We start from the raw sequence: 13,883 nt of genomic DNA, 5'->3' as shown, positions 1-13,883 counted from the left end.
TTGTTGACATTTGGCTACTGTTCTTTCATGCACTGTTTTGTAGTCTTGACAGAAACTTGGTTTAACTCGCGAAGAGAAAGTGAAAGACAGAGAAAGGTGTCTGTAAAGTGCCGCGGAGAAACGCAGGCCGGCTGTAAGGCAACATGTAGGCATTGAGTGTGGCACTGTATTAACCTCCTTAATGGATGTATGTAATAAAGTGACGCGTAAATGGAGCACGAGGGGAGATATGACACTCTATCTGGAAAAGGATAAAACAGTTGGTTGAATACTGGGCTATTATAGCAGTTTGCAAACCTTGGATAAACTCAGTCAGCGGTTGTATAATTGGTTATTCAATCCCGACCCTTGTTCACAGCTCAAAGCCAGGAACACTGAGACCTGTTGCCAATTTGAGTGAATATAGTGACTGTACTCGGCCGGGGCCTAACATTGGAGCCAGGCCTTTTCCTGTGGGCTGGTTTCCACCATGTCTGGGACTGGCTCGGTGACAGTGGGCCTTTTGTTGTGAAAGGCTGGCTGGGACTCCCCTCCTTTGCAAAATGTCTCACAGCTACACAAATATAAGAAAATAGGAAAAGGGACTTACTGTAGCTTTTCTCTCAGTAAGTTAATGTGGAGTTATTGGTTTTTCTTTCTTTCCTTTTTTTTTTTTTTTTTGCCTTTTTTTGGAGGAGTGGTGGAGGAAAGTCTGAGTTAAGTCAACTTGAAGAGTGATATAAAAGCTGCTCTTGATAAGAATTGAACCTTGGTAGTCACTGATTAAAATTTGATATTGGTGGAGAAATGTACAGTAATCTGATTCACAATAATGGATTTCTAAACTAAGAGATGTTTTACTTCTCGTCCTTTCTCCTATGACGGTTCGTATGCTAAGACTGGATTTGCTGAATGCCTGCAGTCCGGAGCATGTGTATAAACCTAAAATGAATTTAACTGTATGAAACCAGCACTGCACCTTCTCTGCCCCAACATCGGGGTAGAGGCAGCACACTAACTGCTCACTGTTTCTGGTCTGGTAAAATCTGGGGACTAAATCAGTGACCATGTTGATAGGGAGTGGGGTAAAGGATGCACAGTCTCCTCCCAGGGCCCTGTTCATTGAGGAACCTTTAAAGTGCTTGTCGTATGTCGTATTTTCCCGTCAGGTGCTGCTTTCTGATGGTTGACAGTTCCCAGCCACAGACAGTCTTGCATCCATTGTTTCTGTTGTTTAAACAGGCCTAGGAATACCCGTTTAGACAATTTTGCAAAATGTGCATACACCTTCCAAAAGAGAGAGCATATTAATGAGGAAATACAAATGTACCCTGAACGGTGAAATTTTTTCTGAGACTTTTCAAAATTTACTTGCTCCCCTCATCCCACCCCTCTTATTCTACACAACACACCCAGCATTTCTGAAGTCACACACACACACCAATAATATGATTTTATATGAGGCTGCAGCTCAATCAAGAAACTGCTGAGGTCATAGAACACAAATGCCTATGGTACTTTTGGGCTCAGTTGTAACCTTGATAATTTAGGGTGTTGTTTTTGCTACTTGAGTAATCTCCTGCTGAGGGTGGGGGAAAGTGCTAAGGTTTTCTTGCCTGTGTATTAGTGAAAACAGTTTGGGGGCTGGAAGGCACTGGTGTGGTGGAGGGAGAGGTGTTGGGGGAGGAAGGAGGTGAGTCTCTGCAGTGGACAAAGGACAAGTAAAGAAGTGGTTCTGAAACCATGAGAGGACAAAGAAAAGAGAAGCAAAGTGTTCTTGAATGGAAAATTAACCACTGAAAAGGGACTGGCTATTGTGAGGCAGGCAAAAATAGAGAGGGCATTTAGATTGAAATATATGAGAAAAAGTACCATAGAAACTCCAACAGAGGCCTTTAATGGAAAATACACCCGGCCATCTCATTATAAGTACATCCCTGGGAGCCAAGTGTTATGAGCATTAGTAAGAAGGTGGTATTATAAAAAATTGATTATAATCAAGCTTAATGTATTTAGGCTTAATAAACGTATTGTAAGGAGGTATGAGTATCATGGCATAATAGAGACCTCTTAGTATTGGATTGTTCGTCAGTACTGTACTTCATAATGTTGATCTTCGGCGGCCTTTGCTTCCTGATGGGAAAACAGGAACGTGTATTGGGAAAGAGAGGATCTCAGAGTTGTTCACCGGCCCTTATTAACCCCAGAAAAGATAACTCAACATGTATCTTACCGTCTTAATCTCCCCCAATATTTCTCCATTTTACAATGCAGCGTGGTATATGGTGACCAGATGTGTCCCCTAGGTCACTGTTTGTAATTTACTGACTTGTAGGTGTCCAACTGGAGAGCCCAGAGCTGCTGGTGCAGACTGAATGCTTGAGATGCCTCATTAATTTAATGGAGGGAAGACGCTGGTGGGCTTAAAGGATTTGATAGTCACCCTATAGAGAACTCCCTAACTGTAATTCAAAGAATATGGAATAAACTTTTCTCTCCCTCCATGCTGTGCCACCTCACTGATCTTTATTTTTTAGGCACTTTGTGTGTCACAACAACAACAGAAAGGCTGCCATACATGCGAAAACAAAGAGTATCCGTGGAACTCACATCAAGTATTTTTCTAAAAGACGCAGGATCTTACTTTGTGTACAGCTTCCTTTGGCACTGATTCTTCGCGTTTTTTTGAGATTTGGCTTTGCTGCTTTATAATTTCTGAGTGCACCGCTCTTACGCGGAACAATTTGCTGAGAAAAAGAGAGAAATAACTCCAGTTTTACACCTAGGGTTATGGACTAAAATAATAAATGGATACCCACTGTATAACAGAAAAACCTGTTACATTATATATTCACTTTATAAAATGTAATTTATACATTTTGGAAATATTCTTGCAATGAATTTAATCCCCTTATTATACAAAGTAATTTCTCTTTTGTTCTGTGGTAGCTGCCTTGGGACAATGATGTTTTTCCTTGCTCATTAGATATGGAACATTTTCTTCCTTTAATCTCATAAATACGTATTTTAAGTAGATAACACACCTTTCATGTGATAAACACCAATTCTGATGATCATGTATCTATTGTAATGCCTTACACGTTTAGTCTACCAGATTTTTCACAGTAAAACATTTTTTGCACACAAACTAGAGCATGAACAGTTACCACACTTGGAGGTACTTATTTTGAACACTTGTAATATAACTGAAGCTCTCGCAACTTTGAAACTCTTTATAAAAAAGATTCAAATATATGTTTCTACTTTACCCTAGTTATTACCGATATTTTATCTGAATCTTCTTCCTAATAATTAACATTTTAAAAGTATTAATTGTGCTTTTACTTGAAAATGTGAGTTATTTTACTTTGCATTTGAAAGGCAGACACACAGAGAGACAAAAACCACCTTCCATCCCCTACCCCTGCTGCTGCTACCTCCCATTCACTGGTTCACTCCCCAGACACCTGTAACAGCCAGGACTGCATAAGCTGAAGCCAGGACCCTGGAACTCATCTGGGCTGTCCAGTGGGGTACAGAGACCCCAGCACGTGAGCCATCACCTGCTGCCTCCCAGATTACATCAGCAGGAAGCGGGATCACACGCAGAGGAGCCAAGACCCAAACCAATCTCCTCTTAGAAGAACTTTGAGGATTTTTCCAGTTAACTCTAGATAGTGATGTCTTTTTGGAGCCTTCTTCCCATTTTTTCAGTTGTGTGGGAGAGCTGATGACATGTTGACAAAGACCTGTGGGGTGACGCACTCCACATTTTTCTGGGAGAACTTGATAGCAAGTTCTCAGGGGTGTACATATCCCTCCGAGAAAATTCCCAAAACACCCGAAACACCTGTGAGTTTCTGGCACCTAGAGCAGACTGTCATAGCTTCCAAAAAGACCATTCTCAAGTTTGTAAAATCTGGTTTTCCTGGCCTTAGGTCAGAAAATTGGTTGGCCTTAAATTTTACTGGATCCATCTGTCACTTGGAGATGAAATACTAATTTATATCTTAGATTTTTTTAAATTGTCATTTGAGAGGCAGAGGGAGTTAAGATAGCCAGAGAGCTCCCATCCTCTACTTCGCTACCCGAATGCCTGCCGTGATCAGAACTGGGCTGGGCTGAAGCCACTAGCCAGGGACTCGACCTATCTCCCTCGTAACTGGCAAAGGCCCGAATATTTGAGCTACCCATCACCTGCGGCCTCTCAGTGTGAGTGTCAGGAGGAAGCTGGAACCATGAGCCAAGCCAGCAACTGAACCAGCACCCTCTCCTATGGAATGCAAGCATCCCAAGTGATCTTTCAACTGCCAAACCTCCTGCCTTGTATCTGAATGTACATACTGGTGGTATCTCATTGTACTTCACCAAACACCATAGACTTTTAAATGAGCTCTTCCCTAGCATTTGCAGTACACTCTATTAAAGCAGTGATTCTCTGGGAAAGCATCCAGTACCTGTCACAGTTTGGTGAACATACTTGGTGCCCTGGCTACCACACTCTGCTGTTCTTCTAATGGCAGCTTCAGCTCCTCTAAGTGCATGTGTGACAGAGGTGGATGCCGGTGATAGTTATCTGTGGATCTGTGTCTTCATCCATTACTTAGTGCATCCATGAAAATGAAGTTGCTCAGGATTCACTTCTGGAAGGCTTAGCTGAGAAGGAAGAAGGAGTAGTCAACAGTACTCTTTCATCCTACACGCTCCACCCCAGTATGTAATGTATGTAATGTATGGATTCTGTTTTCCTCTTAGTTTTTAGGTCTGAGGTGTGATCTTAGGGATGTTACTGATTGGCTTTTAGGAATGGATGAAGAATGAGCGGCACTGGGCTTTGGGGCACAGCACATGAAGCCAGCACTGTGACAGCTGCTTTTCGGATCAGAGTGCTAGATCCAGTCTCAGCTACTTTCTTTGGATCCAGTTCCCTGCTAATGTGCCTGCAAAGGCGGAAGATGGTGGCTTAAGTGCTTGGGCCCCTGCCACTCTTGTGGGAGGCCCCAACAGAGGTCAGACATTCGACTTCAGCCAAGACCTAACCCCGGTATTGCGGGCATTTGGGGAGTGAACCAGCAGATGGAAGATCTCTGTCCTTCTCTGTCACTCTGCTTTTCAAACAAATATCTAAATAAATCCTTTTTTAAAAACGGAGTAATCAGTCAAATGTTGCTGTCCTGTGGAAAGCCATGTTAAGTATTTTCAAAGTATAGTCTATTTTATTTTTCTCTGTGATAGACTTAGCATGATTAGTGATTTGTTCCCTTAAAGACTTTTCACAGATAATATTCTGAACAAAAGGGCCAGTGTTCTTTTATTTGTCTCTGATTCTCAGAGTTACCCACAACATTATTCCACAGTTCTTCTCTGCACCTGTCCTACCTCCGTTCTCACCCATTTAGATGCCCTGGTCGTGTGACTTACATCTTAGGAATTTCTCTTTTCCCTTTGCCTCTTACATAGACATACATACACTTCTGGTATTATGAGTGTCCTGTCATATGTTAAATATATATGTTTGTGATAGGTGATTCATATTTATTATTTAAGATTTTCAAATTGAATTTTTGACAATATACCAGTAACTCATCTTTTTATTTCATTTATTTATTATTGACTCCTTGGTAGTTCATTGTTTTACTGTGACTTCTTTAATCTCAACATTTAAAATGATACATTTCATAGAGCCACAGAGTAGCAGAGGATTCGGTTACCTATGGGTTTTTTAGCTGCTTAATTAATACTCAAATGACATCAAATTATTAGTACAATTCTTTTACCTTTCCAGGAAGTCAGGAGATTCATTCTTTCCAATTGCATTCATCTGTAAAAAGTTTTCAATTCAGATTTCTGAAGGTTTAACAGGGTTCTTTTATCTATGTTTTTATACTCTGAGCCAGTGTTTATTCATCAAGAAATTATCTCAGGCCTTAGAAGAGTTCACATTCCTGGGACACAAACAAGACATAGGTTAGCCAGAGCCTCTGGTGGCCCTGGAACTGTGTGTTTTAAGGAAGCCCCCTGTGGTTATGAGCTCTCCATGGACGGAGGCTGCTTTTGTCATGTACTTGATAACATCCTCCATGCCCAGAAAAATATGTAGTATATGTTGGATTAATCCACCCTACTGTTCTAATCTATATGCTTATCTTTTCATTTATCTTTATATCGCTAGTGTGACTCATTTATTTTTGTAATTATGGACAAGATGAGAAATTGACCCTTTTTTGGGAAATTATTACCTAGTAAAATTTTTTATTGCAGGTTTTATTGATAAACAGGAAGATTACTTTGAACTTACTTTATGGTGGTATTACCATAGTAGTATTTAGGAAAAAAGAATCTAGCCACAGAGTTAATTACTATTCATTAGTACTTGTGTAATAATTCAAGTAAGGTATTGTGATCTCTCATTTTGCCTCCATAAATGGAATACTAAGACAGCAATTCAGCAACCCTGTAGCAATTTGAATCCAAGGTTTCAGAGTCTGGTCACGGTCTGCGCATGTTCCTCCCAAGATGGTGAGGTTCTTGGGGTGCAGACTGCCTGTCCCCATGTCGCAGAAGGGGGCTATGGATGATTGCTGAATAAGGGAATCAATATGTGGATAGACTGTGATAACTTACCAGATGTGCTGTGTATAAAGAAAATGGGAGTGGCCTTATGTGATACACTTTTGGGTTTTTTTTTTTAGTACTCTCATACCTATAATAGTACATTATTCCATTAAAGGCAAAAATAGTAGTGTTGTACAACCATTCAATTCAGAGACTAAGTGAATATATCAATGGATTGCTCGTGCCTAATTTTATCATTCTCTTTTATCATTGAGAATGGTGAATCTTTGATAATGCAGGAAAAGTCAAAGTCATGCTTGAGTTTTTTTCCCCACTTATCTAGGTTTTCACAGTTTTTTAATAAAAGATTTATTTTTATTTATTTGAAATGCAGAGTTAGAGAGCGGGCGAGAGAGGCAGATACAGATAGAGGTTCCATCTGCTGGTTCACTCCCCAGATAGCCGCAATAGCTGGGGTTGGACCCAGCCAAATCCAGGAGCCAGGAGCTGCAACTGAGTCTCCCTCTTGGGTGCAGGGTTCGAAGGAATTGGGCCATCTTGTGCTGCTTTCCCAGGTGCATTAGCAGGGAGCTGGATCGGAAGCAGAGCATCCAAGACTTGAACCAGCGTCCATATGGGATACCAGCACTGCAGGTGACTTACCCACTATGCCATCACGCAGGTCCCAGCTTTCAGAGTTTCTTTGTTTGCTTCCTTTTAATTTCTTTCTCTTGCTGCCTCTTAAATGATAACATTTCTCAAAGAGAACTCTTGGAGTTGGGCTGAAGTTTTGAGAGCCACAACATACTATAGTTTATCATGACGGCAGTTTTCATTCCCGATTAGATTGTGTCTCAGCTTGTGAACCTTAAATGCCATTTTACAAGTGAAACTATTGTGTTGTCTAAACTAAAATTCTTCTAAAAATAAGACAATCCAAAATTCCTGAAAGGTTATGAGACCAAATATAACAAGTTGTGAAGACAGATGGACTCCTTCGGGTGATAGGGTGCTGTGCAAATTTTGATGTATAATTTAAAGCAAGTCGGATTATTTTTCTTAAATTTTGAATCTGAAGCTATATAATAGAACATGAAAGTAATTTGAGTTGTGAGTTTCAGCTCCACCGTTGCACTACCTGCATATCACAGTCTCTGATTTATCATATGAATCCTGTCAGCTTCTATTGTTCATATCTTTTCAGGCATCTGGCAGGCTGGGATTATGATTTGTTTTCACATATGTTGTGATAGAGAAGATACAGGATGTGTAGTGGGTTAGCATCAGGCTGTATGCGCTTTAATTCTCACTTCCAGTGGCAAAACATTCTGTCGTATTTTTCACGTATTGGAATTCTTATTCTAATGTATGGCGAGTGATTTTTTCTATTTCTATGCTTCTTGTACCTAGTTTAGCTTCGCTACCACTGACTTTCAAAAATTTGAACAACAAAACTCTACAAATATGATCCTTAATTTTTAGATTCCTCCTGGTCTAGATATCCAGATAAGTGGGAAGTTAGGCGAATACACTGTTTGTAATAGAATGGTTAGATTATTTGTCATTCAAACACATGTTTAGGTAATTCTTTCCTCAAGTCTATCAGTGGACATGTATAATTTACTTAGAATGATAAATACTTCTGTTAAGCTGTGATAATGTTAAGCTAGCTTAAGCTTTTCTTAAGTTTTTCTGTACCTTTGTCTTAGGAATTTAGGATGATGTCTTAAATATGCCTGATTCTCATATAACTTACACTGTGATTAGTTCTTACCCTATCTTTTCTATTTTCCTTTGTTTTTCTATCTTTCATATGCACAGTTGATTAAATAGCATTTCAAATTAAATATGTGGAAAAGAACAGATTTATGATCACTGTTTTCTAAAAATGATGGTTATTTTCTAAAAATGTTGGATGAAACAAATAAAACATCCAGCAGATATTTTGTAAGACACACGTTAATTTCTATAAGTCAACCAGTATGGACACTGCATAAGCATCTTTCTGCCTCGTGGTCCCCGTCATGTCGCTTCTGTGTTTCTTTTCTGCCTGCTTTCCTGAGTAATCCATTTGCTTCCTCCTCCGCTCTCCCTTCTCCGCTCTTGCCTTATCTACCGGCAAGGACTTGACTCACATCTCCCCTCCCGCACTTCGCTGCCATCATAAGTTAGTTCAGTCCAAATGGACAAGGGCCATTAGCCATGCACTTTACTGAAAGAGAATGCTGCACATTCCTATTTTTATTAAAAGTTGCAATGCTTTTGCTGTCAGGGGGGTTGGGGTTGATAGCTTTCGAGAAAAGAAAGAAAAGACATAACAGACAGGCAAGGGTTACCTGAGTATCGTGTACTCTGTCTCATTTATTAACCTAAGGGAATTGACATCTTCCCTTTCCCTCCTACTACTACAAGCTTTTCTTTAACATCTTTATTGGTATGATCCAGCTGAAGAACTCATGGGAATAACATAACCAAGAAATGTAAGAAGAGAGGACATTGTCTTGTAAATGGCTACAGTTACAATTTGGTAAAACTTTTTTATTTCTGGGTACTTGTAGTAACAGGTGAGTTAGTAACAGGTGAGATGAAATGTGTGTGCATGTACATATTTATACATAAATCACTCACACACAAGTATATGTGCAGTTTGTTTTATGAGGTAGTTCTCGTGGGTTATTCTATTCCATGTTGTACTTATAACGCTAGTCAATATTTTTAGGTGTTGCTCTTTGCCCAGCACTCTTTTAAGTACTTTACATAAATTACCTTATTTAATTATCACAACGGTCTACTGAAACAAGCCCAGTTTTCCTCCTTTTAGGTGACCATATTGAAGGATAAAGAGGTTAGATTGCTTGCCAGAGGTCATAAAAATAGGAAGTGATAGAGTCAGGTTACAGAACACCAAATTATTATTTTTTCATATTTAGTAGAACATAAAGAGGATTTTGTAATAGTGGAGTAATTCTTTGCAATTAGTTGTTGAAATACTGCCTTTGAATTACATAGTGTTTTGTTTGGATCCAATCATTGAAACAGGAACAAAACAAATAGTTGTAATCTATACAGGAAAATGCAATTACTTCTGAGTGATCAAGTGAACAGAATGATTATTCCGTAATTCACAGATTCATGGATTATTAGAGATTTTTGTGTAGTCATTAAATAACTTTGTTACAAGGAGTAAGTCCAAAATTATTGATATGTAGCAGTTATACCATATTGATTGCATTTAATTATGTGATAAAAATATTCTTTTAAAATGTGCTATATAGCATTGAGTATAATTGAACGAGTGTGTTAATAGTTTCTGCTGCTGCAAAAAGAAAATTTAAGCCTGTGACTGAAGACTTGGGTGTTGCATATTATAGAAACTGATTGCACATTAAAAATTTCAGAGCTTGAACCAGCCAAACACATATATTTTTTCCTGTTAACAAGCTCTGATTGACTTTCAAGTGGAAACAAACAAGTGTTTTGACAATACTACAACTAAAGTATTTCCCGAGCATCAGTTGACTTTGGGACAATTACGTGTAAAAATCAGGCTCATTGAAATCCTAATACTTTGGACTTTCCGATGTATTGCTATTGTGTGTTGTGGTATGTGTTATTTTTTTAACATTTCCTAGAAGAACTTGACATTTCCAGTGGCAGACAAGTTGTAGTGCTTGGCTAAGTGAACTTGTACGGGACCTTCTGGTCTTGCGTGTACAAATCTTTCCAGATATGTAAGTCTTTATTATTTAAGCTGCATAATTTAATATTTGCTGCAAAATGATGTGTAGACATGAGGCTATTGTTGACATGAGTTGGAATCTAAGAGATTTGATTTTTGGATTTAGCCCAATGTTCACCTCAAAACTAATTGTATTACTCATAACTGAATAAATAGCAATGTATGGAATTGCAATTAACTTTTTAAAGAAAAATAAATTTAGCCAAGTACCTTACCTTGCATTTTCTTGTTTGTAGGTTATCAGATGAAAGCTTGTAGGAGTAGAATATTAACAGTATCTAATTCTAAAGAGGATTATTAAGTTAATAGTAGCTAATTCAAACAGGGCCACCTATCTTATAATTGTTAATTAAAACTAGATGAATGAGAACAAAATTTCATTTTTCAAGTTCAGAAGCACATGTGGTAGTGCAAGCAGTCTTCAAAGAGTTCATGCAAAATGTATATTATGAAAAAAAATGTATAACTTTCAAAAAAAGTTTTTCCCAAAATAAAGTTGCCTCCTAATTCTCCTAATTCTATTTTTCTAAAAAATTTTTGAAGTCCTCTAGTATAAATATGTGATATAGTAAAGAGAACATTTAATTTGGAATTACAGTTCAAGTTCAGCCTTTATTTTTAATTTATTATTTTGTGTTCTAAGGCAAATTGCCTAATTTATAGCTTCTTACCTGTACAGTGAAGGGTTAGACTAGACCAATTATTATTACCTATGCTGAGCAAAACCATCCTGTCCCAGCCCTGATGCCCTTGGTCGGATATTTAAAGAGTATTTTATATTCCATAACTCACTGGAAGATTGGCAGTTGGTTAGCACCTAGAAAGATCCAATTCTTAATAGAAGAAATCTTAATGTGTTTAGTGTTAATTACGTATACATGACAATGAGAATGCTTGTTTTGTTCGTTTTGTTTTAAGTTGCCAAACCATTTCTGTTCCACTTTTGTCTGATCTATGTTTTTGTAAATTAGTTTTATCAAATGCTTATCTAAATAATACCTAAGGATCCTTCCAACTCTTAGAATTATGATTGTGTGACATGAAACATGTACATATGCTTTCACTTCTTGACTTAAAAGGAGGCATTGGTATATTTTGAAATTTAGCTGTATTATTGTTCCTTCCCCCCCCCAAAAAAAAACAATTCCTATTCTTAAATTTGTACACTATCACATGTCAAGAATAACACAGCTTAGTTTAAGCTACAAAATTAAAGTATAAACAGTGGTCGATTTGGTATGACCTAACTCCTGGGACTTTGTTTAAAAAGTCAAATATTATACATATGTATTTTTTGCTTGTTCGATTTTTCAATGAGCTCTGCCACAGCAGCTGAAGGGAGATTAAGAGGAAAAAAAAAAGTACATAAACACAAAGCAAAAACCTGAGCTTGTGTGTAAAGCTACTGCGCTGGAGCGAATGTGGTTTAATTCTTGGCACCGGCAGCTTGTTGGAGAATTACAATATGTTGGCATGAGTCTCTGGGTCTCATTGTTCCAGATGAGGGAGTCAGTCTTAAGAGTGTTTGGCACTGAAGGGAAAACGGAGTGAGAGTTATAGGGAATGAACAGGCCCTAAAGAGGCAGGATGCTGTTGTAACAATGGCTGGCACAGTTGGGGGGGCCATTCACTGGTGGGGACTGCCATAGGCATTCATGTGAAGAAGCATATGTGAGCAAAAGAGGCAAGGGTGAGAAGGAAAAAGGAAGCAAATATATCCAAAGGATCCTGATGGCAGAGAGAAACAAAAGTAATCCAGTTACCCTCGTGCCCACGTTTGCCTGTTGACTGATGAAGGATGGTTTACATTTTTAATTTCCTGATGGTTTGATCTTAGCATTTATTTTATTTTCTCTTTAAAAATACATGCATGAACCTTTCCCACAAATAGGTAGATTCTTGAAGTAAGAGGACTTGGTTTTGTGTTCTGTGAGTTTGACTTTGTGATTTGGGGATGCTGGGCAAAGCCTGTTTCTGAGCCTTAGTGCAAAGCAGGTAGCGTTACTCTGTACATCCTTGACAAAGCTGTTGTATCTGACAGCCTTCTGTAAACTGGAATGCTGTGCAAATAACAATTAAATTAACTCTCAGACTTATTGCAATATAGGGAGCCCTCCTTCCTATTTTAGGAGCAATTGTGATGATACTCCAGTGCTTAAGTGAGAGAAATCACAGGAGAAGAAAATTTCAAGAAAATTATTTTAAAGTTTGTGTTTTTTTGTTTTGGTTTTGAAAGTCAAGGAGTGAGAGAGTGTGTCCTCCCATCTGCTAATGCACTCGCAAATGCCCACAAAAGCTGTGTCTGTGCTGGGCTAAAGCTGGAAACTAGGAACCCAATCCCGGTCTCCCATGTGGGTGACAGGAGCCCAACCACCTGAGTCAGAGCTGCTGCCCCCAGCATTTGCTTTAGCAGGAAGCTGGAGCCCGGGGCTGACTCCAGGCGTGGAACAGGCACCCCAACCAGTATCTTAACACTACACCAGGCCGGCACCGCGGTTCACTGGGCTAATCCTCCGCCTGTGGCGCTGGCACCCCAAGTTCTAGTCCCAGTTGGGGCGCCGGATTCTGTCCCGGTTGCCCCTCTTCCAGGCCAGCTCTCTGCTGTGGCCCAGGAGTGCAGTGGAGGATGGCCCAGGTGCTTGGGCCCTGCACCCCATGGGAGACCAGGAGAAGCACCTGGCTCCTGGCTTTGGATTGGCTCAGCGCTGGCCATGGCAGCCATTTGAGGGGTCAACCAACGGAAAAGGAAGACCTTTCTCTCTGTGTCATTCTCTCAGTAACTCTGCCAGTCAAAAAAAAAATAAAAATAAAAACAAAAACAAAAACAGAAAAAAACTACACCAAACACCTGACTCAAAATAATTTTTAAGAGTTTAAGTTAAAAACATGATATTTCTTAACATGCAAATAATAGGTAATATGGCACTTGAATGCTTGCGTGTAACTCTATATGTAAGTGGCATATTCATAATATAAAGGAGAATCTGTCATTTTAAAAACTATTTTCAGAAATTAAATATGTGATAGATAAATGCTGCCTCCCACTCCATACACAGTGAAGCAGCAATTATGTAATTGTGTCGGATTTTACTTTATTCACTCATTAATGAGCCAGATGTATTGTAAATATTGGAATTTTGCCACTTGGTCTGAAGCATTTCTAATCTTGAGTTTCTGTGGGATCTTTACTCTTTTCAGAGAAATGCAGCTAGTGCTGCCTGTCCATTATTAAAGAGATCATTTCTTCAGGAACTATGGATGGAAACAAATTGAAACTGTAGTGATCACTAGGCCACAGGCGGGAGATTGGCTTGAAGCTGTGGCTTTTGCACAGACGCAGGTGCAGGGCTCAAGTGGGAGAGGGAACCTGCTTTGGTATCCCTCGCCCTGCCCCAGCTAGCCAGAGTCAAAGTCTTGGTGGGAACCCAGGGCGTAGGATTTACAGCCTGGTATTCCTTCCATTGTATCGGTAAGATGAACCATTCTGTTGTGTATTTCTGCTCTATAATTGTGGGTACTCATTACATTGTCTAGAAGGCTGAAGTGCCCAGTCATGCAGATGGACCACGTTCTGAGGAGAGTAAGAACTGTAAAATGCCTTGCCCTGTAA

The 13,883-nt window shown here is 39.3% G+C and overlaps 1 protein-coding gene across 32 annotated transcripts in view; it reads left to right on the top strand.

The window, feature by feature from the left end:
- The window catches only part of SOX5 (SRY-box transcription factor 5), a 1,100,902-nt gene that overhangs the window by 843,437 nt on the left and 243,582 nt on the right, over positions 1 to 13,883 (top strand). The gene's annotated exons all lie outside the window — the stretch shown is intronic.

This window comes from Oryctolagus cuniculus, chromosome 9 (genome assembly GCF_964237555.1).
Source record: "Oryctolagus cuniculus chromosome 9, mOryCun1.1, whole genome shotgun sequence".
Lineage (NCBI taxonomy): Eukaryota > Metazoa > Chordata > Mammalia > Lagomorpha > Leporidae > Oryctolagus > Oryctolagus cuniculus.
The sequence above is the reverse complement of the archived record's forward strand: the minus strand, read 5'-3'. Positions and strand labels throughout refer to the sequence as shown.